Below are 16,143 nucleotides of genomic sequence, written 5' to 3' on the forward strand. Positions count from 1 at the left end.
ATCACTGTTGAGTGAGGTAGACATACAGGCAGATTCCAACGTTAGGTAACCTCTGGGACCGTGGTATCACTGTTGAGTGAGGTAGACATTGAGGTAACCTCTGGGACCGTGGTATCACTGTTGAGTGAGGTAGACATTGAGGTAACCTCTGGGACCGTGGTATCACTGTTGAGTGAGGTAGACATTGAGGTAACCTCTGGGACCGTGGTATCACTGTTGAGTGAGGTAGACATTGAGGTAACCTCTGGGACCGTGGTATCACTGTTGAGTGAGGTAGACATTGAGGTAACCTCTGGGACCGTGGTATCACTGTTGAGTGAGGTAGACATTGAGGTAACCTCTGGGACCGTGGTATCACTGTTGAGTGAGGTAGACATTGAGGTAACCTCTGGGACCGTGGTATCACTGTTGAGTGAGGTAGACATTGAGGTAACCTCTGGGACCGTGGTATCACTGTTGAGTGAGGTAGATTCCATGTGAGGTAACCTCTGGGACCGTGGTATCACTGTTGAGGGAGGTAGACATTGAGGTAACCTCTGGGACCGTGGTATCACTGTTGAGGGAGGTAGACATTGAGGTAACCTCTGGGACCGTGGTGTCACTGAGTGAGGTAGACATTGAGGTAACCTCTGGGACCGTGGTATCACTGTTGAGTGAGGTAGACATTGAGGTAACCTCTGGGACCGTGGTATCACTGTTGAGTGAGGTAGACATTGAGGTAACCTCTGGGACCGTGGTATCACTGTTGAGTGAGGTAGACATTGAGGTAACCTCTGGGACCGTGGTATCACTGTTGAGTGAGGTAGACATACAGTCAGATTCCAATGTTACGGTAACCTCTGGGACCGTGGTATCACTGTTGAGGGAGGTAGACATTGAGGTAACCTCTGGGACCGTGGTATCACTGTTGAGGGAGGTAGACATTGAGGTAACCTCTGGGACCATGGTATCACTGTTGAGGGAGGTAGACATTGAGGTAACCTCTGGGACCGTGGTATCACTGTTGAGGGAGGTAGACATTGAGGTAACCTCTGGGACCGTGGTATCACTGTTGAGGAGGGTAGACATAAGGGTTTAATAATTGCCATGGCAACACCCTACAGTAAATACATACGACAATAGGAAGGGAAAACTGTATACAGTGGGGCAAAAAAGTATTTAGTCAGCCACCAATTGTGCAAGTTCTCCCACTTAAAAAGATGAGAGAGGCCTGTAATTTTCATCATAGGTACACTTCAACTATGACAGACAAAATGAGAGAAAAAAAAATATCCAGAAAATCACATTGTAGGATATTTAATTAATTTATTTGCAAATTATGGTGGAAAATAAGTATTTGGTCAATAACAAAAGTTTATCTCAATACTTTGTTATATACCCTTTGTTGGCAATGACAGAGGTCAAACGTTTTCTGTAAGTCTCCACAAGGTTTTCACACACTGTTGCTGGTATTTTGGCCCATTCCTGCATGCAGATCTCCTCTAGAGCAGTGATGTTTTGGGGCTGTTGCTGGGCAACACAGACTTTCAACTTCCTCCAAAGATTTTCTAACTATGAGAAGACATATGTGGTATTAACTATGAGAAGACAGAAGGATCAGATGTGGTATTAACTATGAGAAGACAGAAGGATCAGATATGGTATTAATTATGAGAAGACCGAAGGGTCAGATGTGGTATTAACTATGAGAAGACAGATGTGGTATTAACTATGAGAGAAGACAGATGTGGTATTAACTATGAGAAGACAGAAGGATCAGATATGGTATTAACTATTGGAAGACAGATGTGGTATTAACTATGAGAAGACAGATGTGGTATTAACTATGAGAAGACAGATGTGGTATTAACTATGAGAAGACAGATGTGGTATTAACTATGAGAAGACAGATGTGGTATTAACTATGAGAAGACAGAGGGATCAGATGTGGTATTAACTATGAGAAGACAGAAGGATCAGATGTGGTATTAACTATGAGAAGACAGAAATGGTATTAACAATGAGAAGACAGAAGGATCAGATGTGGTATTAACTATGAGAAGACAGAGGGAACTATCTGCTGTGTCTCTCCAGACCCAGTGGTAATAGAGTTGGTGTTTGATCCTCATCTCTTTGCTAATATAGTCCGTTTGTATTGAAACGGACTCCTAAGTGTCCAAACACACAGGTTATATCCCAGTGTGTCGGACACACAGCTGAAGCTGAATACTGACCATCACAACCATTAGTCTCACTGTTGTTGTCGTCCCTGAGAGAGGTCTCTTATTAACAAGTCTGACACTATTAAAGAACAGTTCTTATCCTCCTCCTCTCTCCCCTCCTCTACACTCTCCTCTATTATTTTCTCTCCCCCTTCTCCCCTCCTCTCTCCTCTCTCTCCCCTCCTTTCCTCCCTCCCCTCCTCTCCTCTCCTCTCTCTCCCCTCCCTTTCCTCCCTCCCCCTCCTCTCCTCTCTTCTCTCCCCCTTCCCCTCTCCTCTCCCCTCCTCTCTCCTCTCTCTCCCCTCCTTTCCTCCCTCCCCTCCTCTCCCTCCTCTCTCTCCCCTCCTTTCCTCTCTCCCCTCCTTTCCTCCCTCCCCTCCTCTCCTCTCTTCTCTCCCCCTTCCTCTCTTCTCTTCTCTCCTCTCCCCTTACCCCTCCTCTCTCTCCTCTCCTCTCCCCTGCTCTCCTCTCTCCATCCTCTCCTTTCTCTCCTTCCTCTCCCCTCTCTCCCCCCTCCTCTCTTATCTCTCCTCTCTCTTCCCTCCTTTCCTCTCTCCTCACCCCACCTCTCCCCTCTCTCCTCTGCTCTCTGCTCTCCTTTCTTCCCTCCCCTTACTCTCTTCTCTCCTCTTCTCTTCTCCCCCCCTTCCTCTCTCCTCTCTTCTCTCTCCCCTCCCCTGCTCTCCTCCTCTCTCTCTCTCCTCTCCCCTGCTCTCCTCTCTCCCCTCCCCTGCTCCCCTCCTCCCCTCCCCTGCTCCCCTCCTCTCCTCTCCTCTCCCCTGCTCTCCTCTCTTCTCCGTCTCCAGCTCCAGAAGACTCTGTCAGAGCTGGATGAAGATGATCCGTGTTATGAGTTCCGCCGGGAGCGTTTCACGGTTCACAGGACTCACCTCTATTTCCTTCACTACGAATATGAACCCAGCACGGACCACACAGACGTTACACTGGTGGCACAGCTCTCCATGGACAGGTAGGAAGACAGACCTTACACATCTCTCTATGGACAGGTAGGAAGACAGACCTTACACACAGCTCTCTGTGGACAGGTAGGAAGACAGACCTTACACATCTCTCTATGGACAGGTAGGAAGACAGACCTTACACACAGCTCTCTATGGACAGGTAGGAAGACAGACCTTACACACAGCTCTCTATGGACAGGTAGGAAGACAGACCTTACACACAGCTCTCTATGGACAGGTAGGAAGACAGACCTTACACACAGCTCTCTGTGGACAGGTAGGAAGACAGACCTTACACATCTCTCTATGGACAGGTAGGAAGACAGACCTTACACACAGCTCTCTATGGACAGGTAGGAAGACAGACCTTACACATCTCTCTATGGACAGGTAGGAAGACAGACCTTACACACAGCTCTCTATGGACAGGTAGGAAGACAGACCTTACACAGCTCTCTATGGACAGGTAGGAAGACAGACCTTACACACAGCTCTCTATGGACAGGTAGGAAGACAGACCTTACATCTCTCTATGGACAGGTAGGAAGACAGACCTTACACATCTCTCTATGGACAGGTAGGAAGACAGACCTTACACACAGCTCTCTGTGGACAGGTAGGAAGACAGACCTTACACATCTCTCTATGGACAGGTAGGAAGACAGACCTTATACACAGCTCTCTGTGGACAGGTAGGAAGACAGACCTTACACATCTCTCTATGGACAGGTAGGAAGACAGACCTTACACATCTCTCTATGGACAGGTAGGAAGACAGACCTTACACACAGCTCTCTGTGGACAGGTAGGAAGACAGACCTTACACATCTCTCTATGGACAGGTAGGAAGACAGACCTTACACACAGCTCTCTGTGGACAGGTAGGAAGACAGACCTTATACACAGCTCTCTGTGGACAGGTAGGAAGACAGACCTTACACATCTCTCTATGGACAGGTAGGAAGACAGACCTTATACACAGCTCTCTATGGACAGGTAGGAAGACAGACCTTACACATCTCTCTATGGACAGGTAGGAAGACAGACCTTATACACAGCTCTCTGTGGACAGGTAGGAAGACAGACCTTACATCTCTCTATGGACAGGTAGGAAGACAGACCTTACACACAGCTCTCCATGGACAGGTTGGAAGACAGACCTTACACAGCTCTCCACGGACAGGTAGGAAGACAGACCTTACACAGCTCTCAATTGACAGGTAGGAAGACAGACCTTACACACATCTCTCTATGGACAGGTAGGAAGACAGACCTTATACACAGCTCTCTGTGGACAGGTAGGAAGACAGACCTCACACAGCTCTCTATGGACAGGTAGGAAGACAGACCTTACACACAGCTCTCTATGGACAGGTAGGAAGACAGACCTTACACACAGCTCTCCATGGACAGGTCCAGTCAGTCATGTGTCTGTAGCTCTGGGGACAGTAGGGGACAGAAGACAGACCTTACACACAGCTCTCTATGGACAGGTCCAGTCAGTCATGTGTCTGTAGCTCTGGGGACAGTAGGGGACAGAAGACAGACCTTACACACAGCTCTCCACGGACAGGTAGGAAGACAGACCTTACACAGCTCTCAATTGACAGGTAGGAAGACAGACCTTACACACAGCTCTCCACGGACAGGTAGGAAGACAGACCTTACACACAGCTCTCCGTGGACAGGTCCAGTCAGTCATGTGTCTGTAGCTCTGGGGACAGTAGGAGACAGAAGACAACAGTAGGACAAGTCTCTGTATCACTTTGAATTAAACATGACTCCGGACCATTACGACAAGGGACACGTCCACAGCTGGTTTTACGAGGGAGGGAGGGAGGGAGAAGGAGGGAGGGGAAGGGGAGGGAGGAAGGAAGAGGGAGAGGGAGAGAGAGGGAGAGAGAGAGATGTTTGTTCAGGCAGTATTTCTGTAAACAAAACATAGATCTTCTAAAACAGAATCAAAGGCTGTTGTTTGAAACTGCTAGAGCTGTAACCTCTGACCCTCATGGAAGTACAGGACTCTCATCATACTCTGATATAGACTGATGTTTACAACAACAACAATGACATCATACTCTGATAGAGACTGATTTAACCACATCAGTGACATCATACTCTGATAGAGACTGATTTAACCACAGCAGTGACATCATATGGAGTGATGTCACTTTCCATTGAAACTCCATTACAGCCATCACTGCATTATAAACTCATCTCCATTACAGCCATCACTGCATTATAAACTCATCTCCATTACAGCCATCACTGCATTATAAACTCATCTCCATTACAGCCATCACTGCACTATAAACTCCATTACAGCCATCACTGCATTATAAACTCCATTACAGCCATCACTGCATTATAAACTCATCTCCATTACAGCCATCACTGCATTATAATCTCCATTACAGCCATCACTGCATTATAAACTCCATTACAGCCATCACTGCATTATAAACTCCATTACAGCCATCACTGCATTATAAACTCATCTCCATTACAGCCATCACTGCATTATAAACTCATCTCCATTACAGCCATCACTGCATTATAAACTCATCTCCATTACAGCCATCACTGCACTATAAACTCATCTCCATTACAGCCATCACTGCATTATAAACTCCATTACAGCCATCACTGCATTATAAACTCCATTACAGCCATCACTGCATTATAAACTCATCTCCATTACAGCCATCACTGCACTATAAACTCATCTCCATTACAGCCATCACTGCACTATAAACTCATCTCCATTACAGCCATCACTGCACTATAAACTCATCTCCATTACAGCCATCACTGCATTATAAACTCATCTCCATTACAGCCATCACTGCATTATAAACTCATCTCCATTACAGCTATCACTGCATTATAAACTCATCTCCATTACAGCCATCACTGCACTATAAACTCCATTACAGCCATCACTGCACTATAAACTCCATTACAGCCATCACTCGCATTATAAACTCCATTACAGCCATCACTGCATTATAAACTCATCTCCATTACAGCCATCACTGCACTATAAACTCCATTACAGCCATCACTGCATTATAAACTCCATTACAGCCATCACTGCATTATAAACTCAACTCCATTACAGCCATCACTGCATTATAAACTCCATTACAGCCATCACTGCATTATCAACTCCATTACAGCCATCACTTCTCTCGTAATATTAGTCCTGTATGAATAGATTTATTACAGCATCATAACCCCCCGTGGGTTGTTGACTGACCTATGAAACAGCATCATAACCCCCCCGTGGGTTGTTGACTGACCTATGAAACAGCATCATAACCCCCCCGTGGGTTGTTGACTGACCTATGAAACAGCATCATAACCCCCCCGTGGGTTGTTGACTGAACTATGAAACAGCATCATAACCCCCCCGTGGGTTGTTGACTGACCTATGAAACAGCATCATAACCCCCCCGTGGGTTGTTGACTGACCTATGAAACAGCATCATAACCCCCCCGTGGGTTGTTGACTGAACTATGAAACAGCATATACAAAATGATTCTGCTATGAATTTGGGGATTTTTTATGAAGGAACGATCATTGTACACTTCAGGCTCCTTTCCAAACACAACATGTGTCAACAACTAAAGTTAGCTTTATAATCTTCAGGGTTTTATAGGAAATATAATTGTACACTTGAGGCAGCTTAGTTTCCGGTCCAAACACAACAGTGTTTCTGCATCTCAAATAGAACCCTATTCCCTATAGAGCCCTCTGGGTCCTGGTCTAAAGTAGCGCACTATCTAGGGAATAGGGTACTATGGGCCCTGGTCTAAAGTAGCGCACTATCTAGGGAATAGGGTACTATGGGCCCTGGTCTAAAGTAGCGCACTATCTAGGGAATAGAGTCCTCTGGGTCCTGGTCTAAAGTAGTGCACTATCTAGGGAATAGAGCCCTCTGGGTCCTGGTCTAAAGTAGTGCACTATCTAGGGAATAGGGTGCTATGGGTCCTGGTCTAAAGTAGTGCACTATCTAGGGAATAGGGTATTATGGGTCCTGGTCTAAAGTAGTGCCCTGTCTAGGGAATAGGGTCCCATTTTGGGATACAAGCTGTGAGACATCGGAGCCTACAGAGAAACATGCAGAAGATACCAATCAGAATATCCTGATGAAACCAGCTTAGGGGAATTTAACTCCTCTACTGTTGCCAGGCAGATTTAATAAAGATTATAGAGGTGGTTAACTCCTCTACTGTTGCCAGGCAGATTTAATAAAGATTATAGAGGTGGTTAACTCCTCTACTGTTGTCAGGCAGATTTAATAAAGATTATAGAGGTGGTTAACTCCTCTACTGTTGCCAGGCAGATTTAATAAAGATTATAGAGGTGGTTAACTCCTCTACTGTTGCCAGGCAGATTTAATAAAGATCATTACATTATAGAGGATGTTAACTCCTCTACTGTTGCCAGGCAGATTTAATAAAGATCATTACATTATAGAGGATGTTAACTCCTCTACTGTTGCCAGGCAGATTTAATAAATATTATAGAGGTGGTTAACTCCTCTACTGTTGCCAGGCAGATTTAATAAAGATTATAGAGGTGGTTAACTCCTCTACTGTTGCCAGGCAGATTTAATAAATATTATAGAGGTGGTTAACTCCTCTACTGTTGCCAGGCAGATTTAATAAAGATCATTACATTATAGAGGATGTTAACTCCTCTACTGTTGCCAGGCAGATTGAATAAAAATTATAGAGGATGTTAACTCCTCTACTGTTGCCAGGCAGATTTAATAAAGATTATAGAGGATGTTAACTCCTCTACTGTTGCCAGGCAGATTTAATAAAGATCATTACATTATAGAGGATGTTAACTCCTCTACTGTTGCCAGGCAGATTTGATAAAGATTATAGAGGATGTTAACTCCTCTACTGTTGCCAGGCAGATTTAATAAAGATCATTACATTATAGAGGATGTTAACTCCTCTACTGTTGCCAGGCAGATTTAATAAAGATCATTACATTATAGAGGATGTTAACTCCTCTACTGTTGCCAGGCAGATTTGATAAAGATTATAGAGGATGTTAACTCCTCTACTGTTGCCAGGCAGATTTAATAAAGATCATTACATTACAGAGGATGTTAACTCATCTACTGTTGCCAGGCAGATTTAATAAAGATCAGTCCTCTCAGCAAGGAACAGAAGTAGAAACCCAGAGTTTTACCACAGAACTCTTCACTCGTCCATTTCTCTGCTAATTCATCTGTCTAGTTTTCCTCTACAGTCCTCTCATTACTGAGCACTGAGTGAAGTCATTGGAAACAAATGGCACCCTATTCCTACAGTATGGGCCCTGGTCTAAAGTAGTGCACTACACTATGGGCCCTTGTCTAAAGTAGCGCACTACAGTATGGGCCCTGGTCTAAAGTAGCGCACTACAGTATGGGTCCTGGTCTAAAGTAGTGCACTACAGTATATAGGGGATATGGTGCCATTTGGGACATGACCTAAGTTTACAATGAAATGAATATGGAGTATGTGAATATCCAATTTGGGGAGAATGGAAGGAATTGACAGCACCAAGGTTATTTAGTTTAGTATTGTCAGCTGTTCTAAGCTGGCCTGGATACTCTCTCTCTCTCTCTCTCTCTGTCTCTCTGTCTCTCTCTCTCTCTCTCTGTCTCTCTGTCTCTGTCTCTCTGTCTCTCTGTCTCTCTCTCTCTCTCTTTCTCTCTCTTCTCTCTCTTCCCCATCTCTCTCTCTGTCTCTCTTCCCCATCTCTCTCTCTGTCTCTCTCTCTCTCTCTCTCTCTCTCTCTGTCTCTCTCTCTCTCTCTCTCTGTCTCTGTCTCTCTCTCTCTCTCTCTCTCTCTGTCTAGCTCTCTCTCTCTTTCTCTCTCTTCTATCTTCCCCATCTCTCTCTCTCTGTCTCCTCTCTCTCTCTCCTGTCTCTGTCTGTCTCTCTCTCTCTCCCTCTCTCTCCCTCTCTCTCTTCTCTCCTCTCTCTCTCTCTCTCTCTCTCTCTAGTTTGAGTGACTGAAGGTTATTATAGCAGCATGTTTGAGTTGGAACACATCACAGAGTAAATTCAATTAAGTCAAGCAAGGGGTTGGGACTTCTCCCCATTGGACAATGTTTAAGAACACTTTAAGGAGGGTTGACTGTGTTCTTCAGTTAGCTCTGTGTCTGGGCTTTTAGGACTCACAGCAGGCATGTTTACCCTGTAGCCCTGTCAGTTAGCTCTGTGTCTGGGCTTTTAGGACTCACAGGAGGCATGTTTACCCTGTAGCCCTGTCAGTTAGCTCTGTGTCTGGGCTTTTAGGACTCACAGGAGGCATGTTTACCCTGTAGCCCTGTCAGTTAGCTCTGTGTCTGGGCTTTTAGGACTCACAGGAGGCATGTTTACCCTGTAGCCCTGTCAGTTAGCTCTGTGTCTGGGCTTTTAGGACTCACAGGAGGCATGTTTACCCTGTAGCCCTGTCAGTTAGCTCTGTGTCTGGGCTTTTAGGACTCACAGGAGGCATGTTTACCCTGTAGCCCTGTCAGTTAGCTCTGTGTCTGGGCTTTTAGGACTCACAGGAGGCATGTTTACCCTGTAGCCCTGTCAGTTAGCTCTGTGTCTGGGCTTTTAGGACTCACAGGAGGCATGTTTACCCTGTAGCCCTGTCAGTTAGCTCTGTGAGCTGAAGACCACATGGGAGTCTTTACCCTGTAGCCCTGTCAGTTAGCTGAGGATCACATGGGAGTCTTTACCCTGTAGCCCTGTCAGTTAGCTCTGTGAGCTGAAGCCTACTGATAGGGAAAGATATTAATATTAGCCTCCAGTCATCCATCCTATTGACTTCCTAGAACACATGGAACACTGAGGCCCATATAGACCCATTCTAGAACACAGGGAACACTGAGGCCCATATAGACCCATTCTAGAACACAGGGAACACTGATGCCCATATAGACCCATTCTAGAACACAGGGAACACTGAGGCCCATATAGACCCATTCTAGAACACAGGGAACACTGAGGCCCATATAGACCCATTCTAGAACACAGGGAACACTGATGCCCATATAGACCCATTCTAGAACACAGGGAACACTGATGCCCATATAGACCCATTCTAGAACACAGGGAACACGGATCCCCTTATAGACCCATTCTAGAACACAGGGAACACTGATGCCCATATAGACCCATTCTAGAACACAGGGAACACTGAGGTCCATATAGACCCATTCTAGAACACAGGGAACATTGAGGTCCATATAGACCCATTCTAGAACACAGGGAACACTGAGGTCCATATGAACCCATTCTAGAACATAGGGAACACTGAGGTCCATATGGACCCATTCTAGAACACAGGGAACACAGGTCCATATGGACCCATTCTAGAACACAGGGAACACTGATGCCCATATAGACCCATTCTAGAACACAGGGAACACAGGTCCATATAGACCCATTCTAGAACACAGGGAACACTGAGGTCCATATAGACCCATTCTAGAACACAGGGAACACTGAGGTCCATATGGACCCATTCTAGATCCTTTGCATGCTGTTGTGGCCCAGTCCCAGAGGAACACAGGAGAGAGGGTTAGGTAAAGATCAGTGGCATCATCACACACACACACATTAATACAGTAGTCTCTCACAGCCTCCACATCTCTTTCAGAACACCTCTCCATTGTAATGAGTGAAGTTGTTCAGGGTTTCTGTAATGTCAGTGGACAGGTGGAAACCACAGCAGAGGTTTCATTGATTTAACATTGGTAAATGTCAGCTGCACCTCTGCCTATTGGCACCTCAGTTCATCTGTAAAACCTAGCCAATAACAGTGGATCAGTGTGAAGGGGATTGGATGATTGGACGATATGGCGGTTGGATGAACACAGATTGAGATCACAGCTACAGAGATTAAGATCTATATGTTGAATACCGGACATTAAATATCTCTGTACTGAATAATTCAATACTATAGGTCTGATATATTATATTGATATATCTCCTCTCTCTCTCCTCTCCTCTCCTCTCTTTCTCTCTTCTCTATCCTCTACCTCTCTCTCTCTCTCTCTCTCTCCTCTCTTTCTCTCTCTTTCTCCCCCCTATCTCCTCTTAGCCAGGAAGGAACCGACAGCACCAAGGTTATTTAGGTTACTATTGTCAGCTGTTCTAACCTGGCCTGGACACTCTCTCTCTCTTCCCCTCTCACTCCCCCCTCTCTCTATCTCCATCTCCTCTCATCCCCTCTCACTCCCCCTCTCACTCCCCCTCTCTCACTCCCCTCTCTCTCTCTCTCTCTCTCTCTCTCTCTCTCTCTCCGCCTCTCACTCCCTATCTCCTCTCTCTCTCCCCCTCTCACTATCTCCTCTCTCTCTCCCCTATCTATCTCCATCTCCTCTCTCCCTTTCTCTATCGCCATCTCCTCTGTCTCTTCCTCCTCCTCTAACGGTGGTCTCTCTCTCCTCTCTCTCTCCTCTCCAGACTCCAGATGTTAGAGGCTATCTGTAAACACTGGGAAGGTCCTATCAGCCTGGCCCTGTATCTCTCTGACGCTGAGGCTCAACAGTTCCTGCGCTACACCCAGGGGTCAGAGGTCCTGATGTCCAGGGGGAACGTGGGCTACCACATCGTCTACAAGGAGGGTCAGTTCTATCCGGTCAACCTGCTCAGGAACGTAGCCATGCGGCAGGTCAACACGCCCTACATGTTCCTGTCAGATATTGACTTCCTGCCCATGTACGGCCTCTACGAGTACCTCAGGTGAGGGAGAACGTCACAGCTGTAGAGATACTGTAATGTACGGCCTCTACGAGTACCTCAGGTGAGGGAGAACGACTCAGCTGTAGAGATACTGTAATGTATAATGCCCTCTACGAGTACCTCAGGTGAGGGAGAACGACTCAGCTGTAGAGATACTGTAATGTATAATGTCCTCTACGAGTACCTCAGGTGAGGGAGAACGACTCAGCTGTAGAGATACTGTAATGTATAATGTCCTCTACGAGTACCTCAGGTGAGGGAGAACGACTCAGCTGTAGAGATACTGTAATGTATAATGTCCTCTACGAGTACCTCAGGTGAGGGAGAACGTCACAGACGTAGAGGATACTGTAATGTATAATGTCCTCTACGAGTACCTCAGGTGAGGGAGAACGTCACAGACGTAGAGGATACTGTAATGTATAATGTCCTCTACGAGTACCTCAGGTGAGGGAGACCGTCACAGACGTAGAGGATACTGTAATGTATAATGTCCTCTACGAGTACCTCAGGTGAGGGAGAACGTCACAGACGTAGAGGATACTGTAATGTATAACGTCCTCTACGAGTACCTCAGGTGAGGGAGACCGTCACAGACGTAGAGGATACTGTAATGTATAATGTCCTCTACGAGTACCTCAGGTGAGGGAGAACGTCACAGACGTAGAGGAGACTGTAATGTACGTCCCTCTACGAGTACCTCAGGTGAGGGAGACCGTCACAGACGTAGAGGATACTGTAATGTATAATGTCCTCTACGAGTACCTCAGGTGTGGGAGACCGTCACAGACGTAGAGGATACTGTAATGTACGGCCTCTACGAGTACCTCAGGTGAGGGAGAACGACTCAGCCGTAGAGGAGACTGTAGCATAATAATATTCTCTTCTAACTCTGGGGTCACATTGCTGGGGAAACTTCTAGATCTCAGAGGGGTGTGTGGAGAGTGACTTTCTAACCCTGAGCGTCTCTGTCTGTAACCTCCCTGTAACGTCTCTGCAACGTCTCTGTAACGTCCCTGCAACGTCTCTGTAACGTCCCTGTAACGTCCCTGCAGGAAGTCAGTGGTACAGCTGGACATGGCTAACAGCAAGAAAGCGTTGGTGGTGCCGGCCTTCGAGACGCTCCGTTACCGTCTGTCTTACCCCAAGTCCAAGGCCGAGCTGCTGTCCCAACTGGACATGGGGACTCTATTCACCTTCAGGTAAAACCACATGTAGCTGCTGTCCCAACTGGACATGGGGACTCTATTCACCTTCAGGTAAAACCACATGTAGCTGCTGTCCCAACTGGACATGGGGACTCTATTCACCTTCAGGTAAAACCACATGTAGCTGCTGTCCCAACTGGACACTGGGCCAGTGTTCTGAACTTAAAGGGATGGGACACTGGGCCAGTGTTCTGAACTTAAAGGGATGGGACACTGGGCCAGTGTTCTGAACTTAAAGGGATGGCCCACTGGGCCAGTGTTCTGAACTTAAAGGGATGGCCCACTGGGCCAGTGTTCTGAACTTAAAGGGATGGGACACTGGGCCAGTGTTCTGAACTTAAAGGGATGGCCCACTGGGCCAGTGTTCTGAACTTAAAGGGATGGCCCACTGGGCCAGTGATCTGAACTTAAAGGGATGGGACACTGGGCCAGTGATCTGAACTTAAAGGGATGGCCCACTGGGCCAGTGATCTGAACTTAAAGGGATGGGACACTGGGCCAGTGATCTGAACTTAAAGGGATGGCCCACTGGGCCAGTGTTCTGAACTTAAAGGGATGGCCCACTGGGCCAGTGTTCTGAACTTAAAGGGATGGGACACTGGGCCAGTGTTCTGAACTTAAAGGGATGGGACACTGGGCCAGTGTTCTGAACTTAAAGGGATGGCCCACTGGGCCAGTGTTCTGAACTTAAAGGGATGGCCCACTGGGCCAGTGTTCTGAACTTAAAGGGATGGCCCACTGGGCCAGTGTTCTGAACTTAAAGGGATGGGACACTGGGCCAGTGATCTGAACTTAAAGGGATGGGACACTGGGCCAGTGTTCTGAACTTAAAGGGATGGGACACTGGGCCAGTGTTCTGAACTTAAAGGGATGGCCCACTGGGCCAGTGTTCTGAACTTAAAGGGATGGCCCACTGGGCCAGTGATCTGAACTTAAAGGGATGGGACACTGGGCCAGTGTTCTGAACTTAAAGGGATGGCCCACTGGGCCAGTGTTCTGAACTTAAAGGGATGGCCCACTGGGTAATGCCAGTGTTCTGAACTTAAAGGGATGGCCCACTGGGCCAGTGATCTGAACTTAAAGGGATGGGACACTGGGCCAGTGTTCTGAACTTAAAGGGATGGGACACTGGGCCAGTGTTCTGAACTTAAAGGGATGGCCCACTGGGCCAGTGTTCTGAACTTAAAGGGATGGCCCACTGGGCCAGTGATCTGAACTTAAAGGGATGGCCCACTGGGCCAGTGTTCTGAACTTAAAGGGATGGCCCACTGGGCCAGTGTTCTGAACTTAAAGGGATGGGACACTGGGCCAGTGTTCTGAACTTAAAGGGATGGGACACATTCTCATTAGTTAGCAGCAGCACAGATGTTACTGTACCATTCGCCTGCCAACGACTGAAACGATCATTTAAGGTACAACATCAATCTTACTCTGGCTCTAAGGGATAAAGGGATGCCTAGTTAAATGAATAAAGACTGCCTCCTGGTGTCTAAATACAAGCAGCAGCGTAGGTGTTTGTCCTTCAACACAGAGATCGTTTTTGATCATTAACATGACAGATTGAGCCACAGAGCCCAGATAGTTGGGTTCAATCACAACTCAGTGTAGAGGCGGCAGACTCCCAGATGGGTTCAATCACTACTCAGCTAGAAGACACCCAGATGGGTTCAATCACTCCTCAGCTAGAAGACTCCCAGATGGGTTCAATCACTACTCAGCTAGAAGACTACCAGATAGTTGGGTTCAATCACTACTCAGCTAGAAGACTCCCAGATGGGTTCAATCACTACTCAGCTAGAAGACTCCCAGATGGGTTCAATCACTACTCAGCTAGAAGACTCCCAGATGGGTTCAATCACTACTCAGCTAGAAGGACTCCCAGATAGTTGGGTTCAATCACTCTTCAGCTACCTGCCCCCTCTACACTCTAACCACTAGGCCACCCTGCCATGGGTTCTACACTCTAACCACTAGGTTACCTGCCTAGAAGACCCTCAGATGGGTTCAACCACTCAGCTACCCCGCCTCAGATGGGTTACACTCTAACCACTAGGCTACCCTGCCGCCTCTACACTCTAACCACTAGTTTACCTGCCCCCCTACGCTCTAACCACTAGGCTACCCTGCCGCCTCTACACTCTAACCACTAGTTTACCTGCCCCTCTACACTCTAACCACTAGGCTACCCTGCCACCTCTACACTCTAACCACTAGGTTACCTGCCCCCCCTCTACTCTCTAACCACTAGGCTACCCTGCCACCTCTACATTCTAACCACGAGGCTACCCTGCCGCCTCTACACTCTAACCACTAGTTTACATGCCCCTCTACACTCTAACCACGAGGCTACCCTGCCGCCTCTACACTCTAACCACTAGTTTACCTGCCCCTCTACACTCTAACCACTAGTTTACCTGCCCCCTCTACACTCTAACCACTAGTTTACCTGCCCCCTCTACACTCTAACCACTAGTTTACCTGCCCTCTACACTCTAACCACTAGGCTACCCTGCCACCTCTACACTCTAACCACTAGGCTACCCTGCCGCCTCTACACTCTAACCACTAGGCTACCCTGCCGCTCTACACTCTAACCACTAGGCTACCCTGCTGCCTCTACACTCTAACCACTAGGCTACCCCGCCGCCTCTACACTCTAACCACTAGGCTACCCTGCCGCCTCTACACTCTAACCACTAGGCTACCCCGCCGCCTCTACACTCTAACCACTAGGCTACCCTGCCGCCCCACAATCCCTCCTCTCCCTCCTTGGCTATAAAGTATTGAATGTTGAATCCTACTTCCTGTTCTCCCTGCTAGATACCATGTCTGGACGAAGGGTCATGCTCCCACTAACTTTGCTAAGTGGAGGACTGCCACCACGCCGTACAGAGTCCAGTGGGAAGCGGACTTTGAACCCTACGTGATGGTGAGACGGACAGTCCAGAGTACGACAGGCGCTTCGTTGGCTTCGGGGTGGAATAAAGTGGCTCATATTATGGAGCTGGATGCACAGGTACT

At 47.3% G+C, this 16,143-nt stretch overlaps 1 long non-coding RNA gene and 1 pseudogene across 6 annotated transcripts in view; both read left to right on the forward strand.

Annotated features, from left to right (window-relative positions):
• LOC121843872 overlaps positions 1-130 on the forward strand; it is a 1,636-nt gene extending 1,506 nt beyond the window's left edge. For all 6 annotated transcript variants that reach the window (XR_006081774.1, XR_006081769.1, XR_006081772.1 and 3 more), the window contains one exon: positions 46-130. This is a non-coding gene — a long non-coding RNA (uncharacterized LOC121843872). The remainder of the gene's footprint in view (positions 1-45) is intronic.
• LOC121843873 overlaps positions 1-16,132 on the forward strand; it is a 68,195-nt pseudogene extending 52,063 nt beyond the window's left edge.
• Positions 16,133-16,143: the final 11 nt, after the last annotated feature.

This window comes from Oncorhynchus tshawytscha, unplaced genomic scaffold, assembly GCF_018296145.1.
Source record: "Oncorhynchus tshawytscha isolate Ot180627B unplaced genomic scaffold, Otsh_v2.0 Un_contig_7549_pilon_pilon, whole genome shotgun sequence".
Lineage (NCBI taxonomy): Eukaryota > Metazoa > Chordata > Actinopteri > Salmoniformes > Salmonidae > Oncorhynchus > Oncorhynchus tshawytscha.